The sequence below is a fragment of the Microtus oregoni genome, unplaced genomic scaffold, assembly GCF_018167655.1.
Source record: "Microtus oregoni isolate MIOR12 unplaced genomic scaffold, Mior012 000060F_ref0000265, whole genome shotgun sequence".
NCBI classification, from domain to species: Eukaryota; Metazoa; Chordata; class Mammalia; order Rodentia; family Cricetidae; genus Microtus; species Microtus oregoni.
Window position 1 is genome coordinate 2,773,183 of NW_024543870.1, and position 16,818 is coordinate 2,790,000.

Sequence of the window (16,818 nt, forward strand, 5' to 3'; positions counted from 1 at the left end):
GGCAGGATACTGTATAAATAAATAAATCTTAATAGATAAATAAATAAATAATACCAAGACTAAGAGGCATGGTTTGAAGTAGTTTCTCCATGTTTTTGCTGCCCAGGAGAGTCACGTGCCCCTCCCACTCCCTAGTTCTTTCCTCACATATTTTCAGTTTCAAATAAGACTAGTTTAAAGGCATTTTCAGATAATCAGGAATCAGTATATGCATAAAGGCAAAGTACCCAGTGCTTTGAATTGCTCATGAGTTGCTAATAAACAGCTTATAGCCTACACAACACACTCACAACCTCAGACTGTAACAACTTCCCAAGAAGCCAGAGCCATGCTCTGGGCCACAGACTTGAAAATAAGGTGTCTGTGTTCTTTCTATTTCCACTTATAAATTCTATACCTAGGGCTGTCATCCAGCCTGAGAACTTCAACTCCAAAAAATTCAATTGTTTTTATTTTTAATTTTATTTATTTTCAACCAGTACATAAAAACCATACAAGCTATATACATCTATGGAGTATCATATGATGATCTAATACTTGTCTATGGTGTGTAATTTGTAAATCCAAGGGAACATATCTGTCTTCTCAAATAAGCATTTTGTTGTTGTTGTTGTTATTTTGAGACAGGGTTTCTCTGTAGCTTTGGAGCCTGGAACTAGCTCTTGTAGACCAGGCTGTTGAACTCACAGAGATCTGCCTGCCTCTGCCTTCTGAATTTTTTTAAAATAACTTATTTATTTTTATTTCATGTGCATTAGTGTTTTGCCTACACATATGTCTGTGTGAGGGTGTCGGATCCCCTGAAACTCGAGTTACAGGCAGTTGTGAACTGCCATATGGGTGCTAGGAATTGAACCTGGGTCCTCTGGAAGGGCAGTCAGTGTTCTTAACCTCTGAGCCATCTCTACAGCCCCCAAACAATCATTTCTTGTGGTAAAAACACTCAAAATCCTTTCCTCTAGTTTTTTATAAGTTGTATTTATCATAGTCCACTGTCTCAACAGTGGTATATACTAGAAAGAGCTCTAGTTTAGAGCCAGTCGGACCTAACTTAATCCCACTGCTGAGTTTATGAACAGTTCCTTGGGAAGGTTTCACTTCTCTCAGTCTGTTTCCTTGTTGGTATAATGTGGAAATAATAGTGCTTACGTTGTAAAAGTTCCATGTGGATTGAGTGAAGATAACTCAGGCACCCACGAAACCCTCGGTAAGAACAGAAGAGTATGAGCACTCAGACAACCGCTGTCAGAGCAAGCGAGACTCTCAGAAGATGCGCCATCTTGCAAGTTCGTGCCATTGGTGTCTCTAATATTTTTATTAAGATCGCTAATAAATTAAGACATAAAATTAAATGAGAATTATAAAATTTGCCATAGCTCAGGCTGCCTGGCAACCAATTCAGACAACTGATGAGCTGTCATCGGTTTCCAAATCTCAATCTCAACCCCTAATATGAAAATCAGACTCTTAAGGCCTTTTGTTCTCAGGGGCTGTAGCTCGGTGGTCGAGTGGTCGTCTGTCAGATACAAGGCCTGGGGTTCAAATCCACGTTAAAAAAAAATAAAGGCAAAACCATTTGTTCTCAGAATTCCAGTGAAAGACCAGATTATTGGTTCTACATTTTGTCCTAAGGTATTTTAAGTTAAAGTCAGCAAAATATGTATGTCTTGTGTCTTTCTATGACTAAAATATATATGAATATATGTGGGTTTATTAGGACAGCTGAAAAAAAAACCCGCCCCTGCAGCCACAGCCCTGCTATCTACAAATTACGATGAGGGCCTGTTGGTTCCTTCCAAAGGACCACAAAGAAACTGGCCTCTTACTATGTTTTTTAAAACACAGTATAATATTATTTTTTCTTACATTACTTCCTTTTCCAAACATTAAGGGGCTTGTTTGGGATTCTCTAATCTTGGTAATAATATTCTTTTAAGATCGATACCTCTTACATTAATCTCTTTTAGGTACAAATAGTAGCTGAAGGTCAAACAGTACTGTCAGAATAAAGCTGACACTTGACACTTGACTAAGCTCCGATTCAGGACCTGCCAGACGCCTTCCTAAATAAACCATCCTGACTTAGTCAAATTAATACAATGCTACTTCCTCCACTCAAGTCTTAAATGCTAATTATTTGCCTTTACTGTTTGAAACTGTAATACATATATGTATTTTTAAAAATTAAGAAGTTCAAAAGGATATCCCCCCCCTCATGTAATTTCACCTTAATTTATCTGACACCAAGCCAGATAGAGAAACAGGAAGAAACAAACATATATATGCATATTAGACAAAAATTTTACTTGAGTTAATACATGTAGCAATATTAAGTATTCTGTTTAATGTTATGATATTAGGTATTAATACAGCATATCAAATAAGAAGTAAAATAAATAGGTAAAATGTATTGCAAGTATGTCACCTTGACTGACTTGGAACTCACTGTGTTGACTAGGCTGGCTTCAAACTCAAAAACCTTTGCCGGTCTCTGCCTCCATAGTACTGGGTTACAGATGTGCACCACCATACCCAGATAATGAAATCTTTTATTTGCATTTTTTTTTTTGTTGAAAACTAGCTAGTGAAAAAGTGGTCAAGCCAGACCACCAAGAGACCCGAGGCTCGCTTCAGTAGCACACATACTTACACTGGGACGATACAGAGAAGATTAACTTGGCCTCTGCTCAAAGGTCACATGCAAGTTTGTGAATCGTTTCATATTTAAAAAAAATCAAAAGTCAGATCTGAATAATTTCACTGGAGTTCCTGTAAATATATGAAATCCAAAGCAGAATTGAGGCAAACACTATAAGCATCTATCTAATGAGAACCAAATGACCAGAATTATTCTTATTTTTGAGATCCTATTATAATTACATTATTCTCTCTTCCCTTTCCTCCCTTCAAGTCCTCCCACAGACCCCTCCCTGCTCTCCTCCAAATTCACTGCATCATTTTTGATTAATTACTAACTTCATGGATATGTATATACATATATATTCCTAAATACAGCCTGCTCGGTCTGTATAATGTTACTTGCATGTGTGTTTTCATGTCTGGGCATTGACACTGCACAACCAGCTGGCGGGCTCTTCCTGGGGGGAGGACCCACCTCCTGTTCCCAGCTCCTCAGTTACCTACAGGGTTGAGACTTCATGGGGTTTTCCCCCAATGCAGTGTGACAATAACCAGAATTCTTTATGCTCACAAACAATGATAATTTATGCTCCTGGAGAGGGCCCCTCAGATTATAGGCCTCTGGAGGCTCAGGCCTCCAATCCCAGCACTTGGGAGGGCTGGAGCAAGAGGAGGGTTGCCAAGACTTAGAAGTCAGCCTTGAGTGACAGAGGACAGAGTGAGAACCTGTCTCCAAAGAAAGGAAGGAAGGGAGTGAGCAAGGGAGGGAAGAAAGGAAGTAGGGAGGGAGGGAGGGAATAATAACAGTTATCGTTATTGTTATTCATTAGCAAAAGGGAAGAGCAGAGGGAGAGAGAGAACTCTGAATCCTAGAGGACAGTTATGTTTGATTCATCCTTAATATTAAAGTCATCTTGTTATATTCTATTATCTTGATGTGTATGACCCAAAACTGAAAGTTCCATATGTGTGGGCATTTTTTGCCACTCCAAATGTTAAACTAATAATATCATTGTTTAATGTTCTCAGTGCAACTTCACTCATTTCTTCAAAGCTCGTTCCCTCTGTTTTTACATCCACTTCAACAAATGACAGACACATTGTACATGGCTTGAATGCCCACATGAAAGCCTTTTTTCCTATGAATCTAACTTGAAAAACAAATTATTATCCAGAATAATGGAGGATCCCACTGATAATTTTAAGAGCATATGTTTATGCTTTGTTTGGATTTTTAAAAAGTATTTCAAATCTATTGGTGTAGGTCAACGGTAGAGAATTTGCCTAGTGTGTGCAAGGTCCTGGCGCGATTCCTAAATTGGCAAAACTTAGAGTAGAAACAAAAATATTTCCAGCACATGAAATTGTTCCATTGTTAACTATTTTTATATTCATATGCACCAGCATAAAAATGTTTTTGTTTTGACAGACAGAAACCAAAGGAAGCAAGGAAATGCACAATTAAGCCAGAAAGGTTCTATGACATCCAGTGCTCAGCCAACACAGGCCGTGACGAGAGAGCCATTAGCACACATTCTTTTGTGTTATGATGACATATGGAAGGCTTCCAAAATTAACACAGTATTTTGCTGCCTACTGGCTTGTATCACAGGCTTCATACATTTTGGGAGGTTTTTTGTTTGTTTTGTTCTTTGAAAGACAGGGAGAGAGGGTGTTTCATGTATTAAGTAGATAGTTCTGGATAAGAAAGCCAAGAGAAAACACCACCACCACCACCACCTCCACCACCACCACCACCTCCACCACCACCACCACCACCACCTCCACCACCACCACCTCCACTACCACCACCTCCACCACCACCACCTCCACCACCACCACCACCACCTCCACCACCACCACCACCACCACCACCACCACCACCTCCACCACCACCACCACCACCTCCACCACCACCACCACCACCACCACCACCACCACCTCCACCACCACCACCTCCATCACCACCGCCACCACCACCACCGCCACCACCACCGCCACCACCACCACCACCACCACCACCTCCATCACCACCGCCACCGCCACCACCACCATCACCACCACCACCACCACCACCACCGCCACCACCACCGCCACCACCTCCACCATCACCACCACCACCACCGCCGCCACCGCCGCCGCCACCACCACCACCAACACCTCCACCACCACCACCCCCCACCCCCTTGTTATCTACACAGTAGTTACCCCTTATTCACTGACATAAGCTTCTCTTTGCTCGTTCTCTCAAGCAATCTGAACTTTTTAAGAAGATACTTAAGACCTAGTCTGGGGAGATGGAGAGACGGCTCAGTAGTTAAGAGCCCTTGCTGCTCTCCCAGAGGACCCAATTCCCAGCACCCACATGTCAGCCCACAACCATCTCCAACTCCAATTCCTCTGCTGTCTTCTGACCTCCGTGGGCTCCTGCACTCGTGTGGTGCACATCTGTGCTCAGAGGGCCATGGACTCACCTTCTGAAACGCTAAATAATTCTTGTAAAGACTAAAATAACTTTTCTAAAAACTTCTAAATAATTTCTTCTATAAACTGCTTTGATCATGGTGTCTCTTTACAGCAATAAATAGAAAAACCACTAAGATAGGTTGCAGAATTTCTGTATGGAAAATGAACAAGTTTTGAAGTAGATGTTTGAGTAGCTGTCAGTGTAAGTAATGCCCCCAAACTGAACCCTAAAGGTGGCTACAACAGCAAATTTTATGTAAAGCGTGTTTTGTCACTCAAATACAAGAAATAGGCATGCTATCCCACAGAGCCTTAAAAAGGAGAAAGAAAAGGAAATGTTAATACCCTGAGACCAGCGTGCTGGAGAGGCCACATGCCAGTGCCGTGTCTGGTGGACAGTCTTAACAGGGTCTTACCTTCCACCTCTCCCTGACACTATCCAGACATGGGAAACCTGTATTCGACCCTCCAGAGCAGCCCGAACTCTATCTGAAGGTCCTAAGAAGTCTCACATGATGTCACTTAAACTGAGGATTCACCAAACTAAGCTCCAAATCATAAGATGTCGTAAAGTACGTTTTTTAACACAGCAACCCTTTACTTTGTAACAGACAAATTTGATCCCGGGAGCTTCCAAAACTCTGAGACCATTATGGTACTTGAAGCCACTGCAGTGGAATACAGTTGACCCAAGGTTCATAGTCTGTTTTATCTGCTCATCAGCAAGATGGTGACTAGTCTGCTGGTTATAGCTGGGAGCCACTTGTAGGGTGGGTTCTTGGCCCCTGCCTCCATCTATGGAGTCTACCAATGTCTTTCTTTTTGCTCTGAGCCCCTTCTTTGACAGACGGCTTTGACTTCAAATTACAAATAATTTTCTCTCTGGGTACTGTCTCAGTCCCCAACTTACGCTTAACATTTTAGGTAATTGCTTGCCGTTCATCCTTTTAAGCAACTTGCAAATTTAAACTTACAGCATATGGTTGGGTTATGTATATCTATATGTAAACATGCGTGTTCTGATTCAAATAACTCTGCTGCATTATTTTCACACACAGCATCCTGAAGTAGAAGAAAGTAGAAATGACATTCTCTAGACAGCTAAGGAGTACCCCTTTTCTATCACCATTAGTATATACTGTTCTGAGCTTCTCAATTCAGACAGATAACAAAAGATCTCCAGCTGTCATGTGGGTAGGTAGATTACCTGTAATTGTTTTCCCAAGTCTGAGAATCTTAGACTCTGATAATTAACTTGAATGGAAATCAGCCTTCAAATAGGAATATTTCCCATATTTATCTTTCAACCACAGATTATAAATCATCCTGCCTGGTCCTCTGAGCTCATTGATGAGGAAAAGAACAGAAACATCAGAACTTGAAATCCTCCGTCTTCATTCTCCCTCACTGGGATCCCAGGCTCGAACCACGAAGCTGGACTCATCTTTTCTCATCTTTTCTCTTTTGTAATGTGCATGGATGTTTTGCCTGCCTGTTGGTTTGTGCACCACGTGCATGTGATGCCGAAAGAGACCATAAGAGGTGGCATACCTCTGGGATTAGAGTCACAGACAGCTCTGAGTCTTCATGTGGAAGAACAAGCAGTGCTCTTAACCACTGAGCCGCTCTCCAGCCCCAGTATTTTATCTTTGTGTTCAGAGAGCCTCCCTTTTCTTTTATCCTTTGCAATATTGTTGAGAAAGTAACTGGATTGTAGTAAGTGAGATGGCTCAGCTGGCAAAGGTGCCTCCTGCCGAGCTTGACCACCTAAATTCAATCCCCAGGACCCACAGCCTGGAAGGAGAGACTGGACTCCCGCAAGTTGTCCTCAGACCTTGACACACATGCTGAGGTGTGTGCACACCCAGATGTACATATTCACATACATATACCCACAAATAAATTTAACTTTTAAGAAAAAAAATTAGTTAGATTGTCCCTAAAGTTTTCTGTTGACTGGATTTTGCTGATAAATTTCTTTAAATAAATAGCCCTCTGCATTTTCTGTAAATTATACTACTTTGAATTGTTCAGATTTTTTTGTCGACACAGCTGGACACTCTGCTGTGCTCTTCACCAGGAAGCGCTCCGACTGTTGAGACTGTTGTCTTTCCTATGTCAGCACTGTTGATTCCCAATCATCCTGGGTGGCCAAACAACATCACTGTCCGTTCATCTCTATGTTGAGATATGTTAATAAGGAGACATTATCAGTTTCTTTATGCTCATATACCACTTTCATAAAGAACAGAGAAAGACATAGTGAACAGAAAGAAAGATAACCTACACACATACACATACACATACACTAACAGCAACAATAAAAATAAATAACTTAAATTTTTCAGAAGGTTTTGTATGTGTGTGTGCCTGACTATATGTGTGTGCCTACAGAGGTCAGAAGAGACATCCGATCCCCTGGAACTGAAGTTACATATGGTCATGAGCTACGATGTAGGGACTGGGGACCAAACCAAAGTCCTCTGCAAGAGCAGCTGCTGTTCTTAGCTGCTGAGCCGTTTCTCCAGCCCTAACTCTTAGCTTTCTCCTTTCATTCACAGATCTTTTTAATATTTTATTTTATTTTTTTACATACTAATCCCAGTTCTCCCTTTCCCCTTCCTGCTCCCCTCTACCCCTCACCCCACACCCCATCTGCACCTCAGAGAGGCTGAGGCCTCCCATGTGGAGTCAATTCTGTCACCTCAATACACCGAGGCAGGGCCAAGGCCCTTCTTCTCGTGTCTAGGCTGAGCAAGATTTCTCTCCATAGGAAATGGGCTCCAAAAAGCCAGATCATTCATTAGGGGTAGCCCCTGGTCCCGCTGCCAGTGGCCCCACAAACTGCCTAAGCCACGCACTGTCCCCTGCTATCATATTTTTACCGATCTTTGTAAACTTGAGTTTGCAAACATTTTTCAATGGTGATCAGCGTGGGACCTTGGTACTGTTAGGAAAAACCCATGTGTTTAACATATTTGATGTGCTTCAATCCGGTGAAATTATTATTATTTTCATTGCATTTGTCTTTTTTGGAGGTGTAGGTACTCAGGTGCACAGGGTACAGGTAGGTGTCAGAGGACAGTTCACGGGAGTCAGTTTTCTCCTTCCGCCCCGGAGGTCCCAGGATTCAAACTTCCGTCTTCAGGTCTGATGGCAGGTGCCTCTGGCCATTGAACCATCTGCCTGGTCCCTTTATCATTAATTTGTTTTGGTAGGTTTGGTTTGATTTTTCAAGACAGGGTTTTTCTGTGTAGCCCTGGCTATCCTGGAATTTGCTCTGTAAATCAGACTGGTCTCAAACTCACAGTGATCCCACCTGCCTCTGCCTCCCAAGTGCTGGGATTAAAAGTGTGAGCCGCCACCACCCAGCCCCTTTATCATCTTTAGAGATACTTTTCTTATACTGATCAAGAAGTCTTAACTCCATTGACAAACAGGTTCGAAGTATCGGTATGCTTTGAAATTTTATAAATTTTCAATATCATATGTAATTCACATAACTGTGTAATATAAAGCAATGCTGGGAAGGGTCATAATCTTTACAAGAGTGTAACAATGCCAAACAGTGCCCAGAAGCACCACAGTACCCATGCTGGCCCAGCCTCTTGTGTCTGTTTGCCAGGAAGACCCATCTGGCTATGGATTTCGCTTGTGGTATTCTGTAGTATTGCAAGGATTCATTAAAAGCTACTTACTATACCCTGGGTAGCAGAGCAGAGCAGTTAATTTATCAGATTCCTAAAATGATAGCTTGAGTTCAAATCCTGGCCCTACGGCTCAAACTAGGTAAAGGCTCCTACTTCTCTCTGCCTCATTTTCCCCACCAGTAAAATACACTCAAAGATGTTCCGGCGTGATGATGATAAATGATCCAGTCCATGCAAGCACCATTTGCCTGGCATATGGTGAGCCCTCGGTAAGTGTAAGCAGTTATTGCTGTTCTCATCATTCCAGCCGATCCTGTGTTTCCTTTATGGCTCCCAGCCCTACCAATGAGTGAAGGTATGAGACCTCAGACGCGTGGAGGAGGCCCTGACCTCTAGTCTCAGCTGAGAAGGAAAACACGTCCAGGCGCACGAGCGAGAGGCGGTTGAACCACGACAGGCACTTGCTTTCGTGATTCATGGGAGGTGAAAAAAAGAGCTCCGGCCCCGTAGCTTAAACCTGATTGCTTTTAATCACCTTGGCTCGTTTTCTCGTAAGGGTTTCTTTGATGCCGCGGAAAAGGTGCTTTAACTCTGGAGAGCATCTTGCCTGTGTTACCTTGGTTGATCCCTGTCTGGTCCCGGATGGAAGCATATTCTATTACCCTCGTTTGACAAACGGTGGAGTTGGTGGCAACCTGCCCAAGATCATGGGGCCTTCTGACTTCAATGACAGTTTTCTCCTATCAGAGTATGGTCTCCTTTCCTAGCCCATTTAATGCACTCATTGATAACTGTTGACTGAGCCTGTGTTCATCTGTTAGCCCTGTTCTGTGACTAGCCAATGGTTGCTACAGCAGTGGAGTTAGTTGGGGGGCAAGGAAATTGACATGGACAAAAATTCCTGCTTTGCAGGGTTTGCCGTCTAGTGAGAGGAGACCTCAACCCAGCAAACGATAGAAAATAGCATGTCAGATACCCAACAGCACTCTAGAAAAACAAGGAAGAACGTAGGTTGTACAAATTAATAAAAATGGGGAACCCTGGCTTTTGACTGGTCAGTGAAGGACTTATTGAGAAAGTGACATTTGGGTTGAGTAAAGAAGTGGAGGAGGGGACTTCACACATTCATCTGAGGAGCTACCAGCCAGGAGGAGAGATGACAGGGACAACAGGCTCGGGGAGAGGCAGTCCTGGTACTATCAAGGAACAGTAATGGGGGGGGGGGGGGGACTTATAGCTGGAGAAGAGACAGCCAAAATGAATTTCTCCAGGGGGACTGGAGAGATGGTTCAGATGGTTAAGAGCATTGCCTGCTCTTCCAAAGGTCCTGAGTTCAATTCCCAGCAACCACATGGTGGCTCACAACCATCTGTAATGAGGTCTGGTGCCCTCTTCTGGCCTGCAGTCATACACACAGACAGAATATTGTATACATAATAAATAAATAAAATATTTTAAAAAAATAAAAAAAGAATTTCACCAGGATCAAACTGTGTAAGTCTTTAGCAATTGGAGGGCCACGAGTTTTTATTCTGAGTTAGATGGGATGCCATCTGAGGACGTACAAGAACTAAAATAAACAATAACATAATGATGATAACTCTTGGATAACACAGCAATCTTGTTGTTTTATAGGCAGGGTCTCACTATGTATCGTTGACTGTCCTGGAACTCATTCTGTAGACCAGGCTGGCCTCAGATTCACAGAGATCCGCCTGCCTCTGTCTCCTGAGTGATGGGATTAAAGGTATGCACCACCACATCCAATTAACCTAGCAATGAGCATGAAAAAGTCTCAAAATAAACATCCCTTCTTAAGTGCTATGATGTGTCAAACTTAGCCAAGCTCTTCATAAATAGACTCAAGGAGGTGTACCTGCAGAGTGCATCATTTCCAGAAAATATGATCAGCAAAAGGAAAGGAGGTATGTCGCAAGCAAACAAATATGTGCTCTCCGTGTCAAGAGTTTCCAGTTCTGCTGTGCAGAACTGTCTTTAATTCCAGCACTCAGGAGGCAGAAGCAGGTGGATCTCTAAATTCAAAGTCAGCTTGGTCTACAGAGTGAGTTCCAGGACAGCCAGAGCTGTTGTTATATAGATAAACCCTGTCTCAAAAAAAGAAAAACAAGACAACAACAACAAGAACAAAAATAATTTTCAGTTCTACTTAATTGAGAATGGATTAGTTTACCAAAAAAACTTCATACCACCTCAATTGTCTAATCTAAAGTCAAACAGTTGTGCCCTTTAAAAAAAAAAACTAGTTATTGCTGGGTGACTGTGGCACATGCCTTTATTCCCAGTATTTGGGAGGCAGAGGCAAGAGGATCTCTGTGAGTTCGAGGCCAGCCTGATCATCAGAGCAAATTCCAGGACAGCCAGGGCTACACAGAGAAATCCTGTCTTAAAAAACAAACAGACAAAAAACCTAGCCATTCCATCTGACAATTAAACCCATGTTCTGGAAAGGGCAGACTGCCAAGGTGGGTCTCTTGTATTCTAAACCAAGGAACTGCAGAACAATTCACCTCAGCATGCCCATTAAAGTCAGAGTGCATTAGAACCACCTTACCTGAGATGCTGTGCTTGACTGATGCACCCAGCATCTCTTGTGTGTGCCTATTTGCACACATTAAAAGGTATGTGTTGTAGCATCCACCACATTTGCTCCTGAATTGGAGGAGATTACCAAGGCCAAATTGAGACCAACACTCAACTGAGTGAGAGAGAAAACCATAAATGATTCTTCAAAATACTTGGGGAAATAAGACACCCAGAGCTGGAAGCAAACCATAAGCCACAGCTTTCTAATTCTGAGATGATAGTGGAAACATCTGCTTTCCAGTTAAACACACTGCCATCTACATGAGGGACTACATTTAACGGTCAAAGCATGACGCTCACTGAAGGGTGACATGTTTTGTTTGCAGTAATGTGTGTCTGCACAGCCTTTCCATCCAGGGCTCATGTCCAACATAAGGGAGTAGCCCTGTGAGCCCCTTCTCATTAAATCAAATTTGCATTGCTGAAGCCTGTGTCTGGTAAATGAAGCTAAGGTGCTGTGTCCAGAATTCAACAGTGTGAGTTCTGAGAAAACATGACAAGAAAACTGTGCTTGCAGAACGTCAACGCAGAGGACCGCAGAGCCTATAGCTGCAGAAGATCATGGTCTAATGGCTTTGGAGTTTGATTGCTATTTCAACCATTGTGTAAAAGAAACTGAGTTGGAGAGACATTTCCCAAACAGCCCACCTAATAAACTTGTCAGTTTTTAAACAATTACGTTATGAAATGGAAATTAGCTGTTATGATCAAACCATATGGCTAATATAATTGATTGCTTTGTACTTTTGAGAAGATGGTAATTACAATTCAAGGAGTATCTGAAAAGATTTTTGCAAAATTAGCTGTAGGTGATAAGTCATATTTTGTTAAGCAATTGGGGGGCTTATTTTTAATGTGAAAAAGGAAAACCCTTGTTGTTTCAGATTTGGATGGAAACTGTAAATAAGAAAGGTTTTGATTAACTGTTAAACCCTCTCACACAGAATGGCAAACAGAAAGGGAGCGGACACATGTATATCTGAGCACAGGTGCTTATGTGCCGGTACAGAGACCCTGAAACAAGAGGCTATGCAAATACCAGCCTCCAGGTAACAGCAGGTTTCCCTTCCATTTTGGAAGCAACTTCAGCATATTGAAGTAATTTTGCAGTTGGAGGATAGTTTAGCTATATTTTATCTGCAGTTCTCTAGTATTTGATAGACTTATATACTAATACTAGAGATGCTAACCTCCATCCTCGGGAAAACATCCCTGGGCTTGATGGAGACAATACTGAGTTTTGCTTTTATTTTTGTTTTTCAAGATAGGGTCTCTTTGTGTAGTCCTGGCTTTCCTGGAACTCACTTTGTAGACCAGGCTAGCCTCAAACTCACAAAAATCCACCTGCCTCTGCCTCCAGGGCACTGGGATTAAAGGTATGTGCCACCATGCCCTGGCATGACTGAGTCTTAAAGAAACAAGATGTTGTCCCTTAGCTGACATCCTGAACCTCTCTTGAAGCTCACTTTAAACTCTGTGCCTGTGAAATGAGACATCCTTCTGTATATGTATTGCTTTTATTGGTTAATGAATAAAGCTGTTTCAACCAATGTCTTAGCAGAGTAAAGCCAGGTGGGAAATCTGAGCAGAGACATAGAAGACACCATGTGGCTGCCAAAGGAGACTGACACCCAGCCCAGAACCTTACCTGGTACGCCACAACCTCGTGACAATACACAGATTAATACAAATGGGTTAATTTAAAATATGAGTTAACCACTGTTTGAGCTATTGACCAAACAGTGTTGTAATTAATATAGTTTCTGTGTGATTATTCGGGTCTGGGCAGCCAGGAAACATAGGAGCAGCCTCTGTCTACATACTGAGCTGAGTCTTTCCCTCGGACAGTCTCAAAGGGTCCTCAAGGAGTCGCTTGGGAAATGTCTGTTGTTTGGGATTCCTCCATTTTCCTTAGTTTTGATCGGGGAGTTGTTTTGGTTTTTGTCTCCCCGCCCCCCCCACACACACACACCCAGCACATTGTTAGTCCTCCTCTCCTCTGTTGCCCACTGCCTGTTCTCCAACACCTACTTCAACTTTCATAGACATCCTCCCACGGGTCATTATTCTCATCACCCCCTTGGGAATCACACAGGTTGCTAGACTTACCTTCCAATGCTTCAGAGACCTGAGAGTACCTCAGATGCCTTCCACTCTGATGCAGGGATTATTTCTGTTGGGCCATGTACGAAGAGGCGTGTGTTTTCACTGCATTTTGCTGTCCTTGAAATGCATTTCTGAAAGGAGAAAGTAGCTATGGCTGCCTTGACTTTTTTTCTTTTTAAGACCAATGGTGCTTTTCCTGAATGTATGTCTGTGTAAGGGTGTCAGATCCCCTGGAACTGGAGTTGCAGACAGTTGTGAGGTGCCATGTGGGTGCTGGGAAATGAATCTGGATCCTCTAGAAGAGCAGCCAGTGTTCTTAACTACTGAAACATCTCTCCAGCCCCTTGGTTGTTTTTAAAGTTTCTTCATACCAGGCAAGGGGCAGCATTATAGAAGCAGAAAGAATTTCCCATTATTGCAACTCTCCTAATATTTTTTATTTATTATCTCATTGTACAAGTTACAGAAAAGAGTGTGGTAAGACATGTATATACTGCATGATATGCCAATCAGGACAGTTTCTTTAAACTTTTTAAAATGTCTTTATTAGCACACAAAATTGTAAATATTCAGGAGGCACTGTCAGATATTTTCATATGTACATGAGGAATGTAATAACTCAAAGCAGTTCATTTTTCCATACCCTTATTAATGCTATGTATTTGAAGGAAGACTCACAGGAGACCCCAGACAATCAGAACCTGAGCATGGGTTACTCCCTGAGACTCCAAACAACCAGAACCTGAGCATCGGTTACTCCCTTCGATTGCCATCTCTCCCTTTTAAAGATTTCTAGTTAAGACACATAATTTGAGGTTGGTTTTTGTTTATTTCTTCCCCTGAACGGAACTCCTTCGACCTTCATTGGTTGTGCCTATGCCCACCATTCCCGCATCAGACCTGAGTTTGTCTGCAGTCACTGGTCCTTCAAGCCCCATCGTTTCTTCCTTTGTTCAGTCAGCAGCATTGCGGAGCCTCTACCGTGATGGTAACTGGGGATACCCAGCAAGACTTATCAAGCTCACTGCTCACTAGCTCCTGCCACCAATGACCAATCAGGGCAAGGAAGTCTCTGAGGTATGAGAGAAAGTAATCAAGGAAGGATTCCAAAGACATGAGCTCAACCGTCCCCTAAAGGTGGTGCCGACAGAGGGGCTGTTAAGTGTTTCTGACCATCACTCCAGACATGGACTCCACATGTTTCTCAACATAGTCCGGTAGTCACAGAAGCAGGTTGGGGCTCTACCCAGTCTTTTGACCTGAACCCCTCATTTCACACACCCTTTGGGGTCTCCTGAGTCTAAGCAAAGCAAAGTTCTCTTCAGATAGGCTACCCTGGAACCAAACAGTTGTTACCTGCTCCTCGCTGCAACTGACTTCATGCACCTGAGTAGGGTAATTCGTTTTTATTGCCCCACTTCAGAAGGCCTGGGGTAGGCAGAGAGAAGCCCCAGCCAACTATGCAGGAGAACACTCTAACAGTCTCTGCAGAGATCCGCCTAAGGCTTTTCTCTTTTGCATTTCTTGGCTTTGTTCCCCTGTCAGTTCCTAATAGAAACCACAGGGAACCTGCAAGTCTAGTTTGGAGCAGCGACCAAGAGAACATCGCAAAGGGGAGGAGCAGGGAACCAGGAAATCTGAGCCTCAGTGGAATCTGGCCCCCCCCCCCCGCCCCCGGCTGTTACAGAACCAAGAGGTTTTACTTGTTTCTATTGTGCTGGGGGAGGTTCAGAGCCACAGCACCTGGTGTGGAATGCGGGGGGGGGGGGGGGGGGGGGGTGTGAGCCTTGGGGGGGGCTGGCTGGAGGGGGGCATCTCCTAGCAGCAAAACCAGTAACCGGCCTGAAAGAGTAAAAAGAACCGACTGGAAGTGGCCAACCAAGGAGCCCTCCAAGGACTGGAGATCCAAAGGGAAAAGGAGAAGAAAAAAAAAAAAATGCTTGCAAAATACCCCAATTTGTGGTATTATGAAGCAACTCAATCCTAAACCCCGTATCCTGAATTGCAACCTTCTCCTAGCCCAGGAGGAAACACTGCTTGGGACCAATCCAGGGCCCTTCCAGTTTTGTGCACACAGACACAAATCTAACCCTAGGGTTACCGGTCAACCCTCGGGCTGGGCTTCTTTGAGGAGGACCCTTCTGAGATGGCTTGGGAGCCTTGCTCAGGATCTGGGCAGCACAATGTTGACCTCTGGTCTTGCACTTAGAAAAAATTGTTAGTCTCACAACCAATTTACACCTCAGAAAAACGGAGATGTGGCAGGAACTACCTCCTGTGGATTGAATTAAATGAGTTAATGTCCGCTTTGACAGTACTTGGCAAAGTGAGCTTGCTGAACTGCTAACTGGGCATATCTGATCGAAATTTCTTTAAAACAATACGAAAGTCCAGGGCGAAACTCTTTTAATCCTCTGCCCCACAGAAAACCTTTCAGCCCTAGACCTGATTGTCTGAGAAAACCTCACGTTTAATTGTCTGAATTAGGCCTTACTTTCAGGGTGGACAAATCAGGCTGCTTGGGAGGGGAAAGCCAAGGCATCAGGTGCCGAGTCTGGTCCTCAGCTAACTTCTACTCCCAAGTGGAACTTGGGCTCCGCCCCTCTACCGCGAGGTGGGGAAGAGAATCTACCTAACCCAACAAGAGATTTTCGTAGGTTCACCAACAGTCTTAGAGTGGGGGTGGGAAAAGCGAGTCTCCATTGCCCTAGCTCAGCTTCTGCAAAGGGCTAATTAAATCTCCCGATTTGAGTCCTGTCCTAGGACTAATTCGTCTCCAGGTCTGGCTTGTTGGGATCACAGATCGCAAGAGATTGCCTGCACTACGCAGGCGGCCTTCACCCGAGCCTGAAAGTTGGGTGAACACTGTCTCAGACACAGTGTTTCCCTGGCGAGCACAGCCGGCACCCGCGGCTGGCTTTGTGGCAGCCGGTAATTACCCGCCCTGAAAGCCGAACTCCGGAGCCTGGTGAGTGAGTCGACAGAGCTCCCTCCCAAGCCTCCCGACAAGCCTGCCACAGATAACAAACCCGGCTAGGAGGTGGGTCTGTGTTTATCCACCCGCGCGCCCCCGCCGGCCCCTCTCTTTGGTAAACACTCTTTAAACAAACAGCCCATCCACTCAGTTATTGCCAAAGCTGCTCAGAGCTTTAATAAAAGCCCAGGGAAGATCAGAACCCGCGGCCAAGGCTGCTGCTTAATCCAATGAAGGCAATTTCCGAGGATAATTGCGAACATGTTTTAATGCATATGCATGAAAAAGGATTTTTTTCCGAGAGACCGACTTTACATGCTTATGTAATTGATTGAGGCGCTGACCCGCTATTCAAAATGTTATTTGAGAACCATCAGA

General features: G+C 43.6%; 1 non-coding gene across 1 annotated transcript; it reads left to right on the forward strand.

Annotated features, from left to right (window-relative positions):
• Nucleotides 1-2,625: 2,625 nt before the first annotated feature.
• Nucleotides 2,626-2,728, forward strand: LOC121439378. The gene has a single exon (XR_005973250.1). It is a non-coding gene; the product is annotated as a U6 spliceosomal RNA (small nuclear RNA).
• The last annotated feature ends 14,090 nt before the right edge of the window (nt 2,729-16,818 follow it).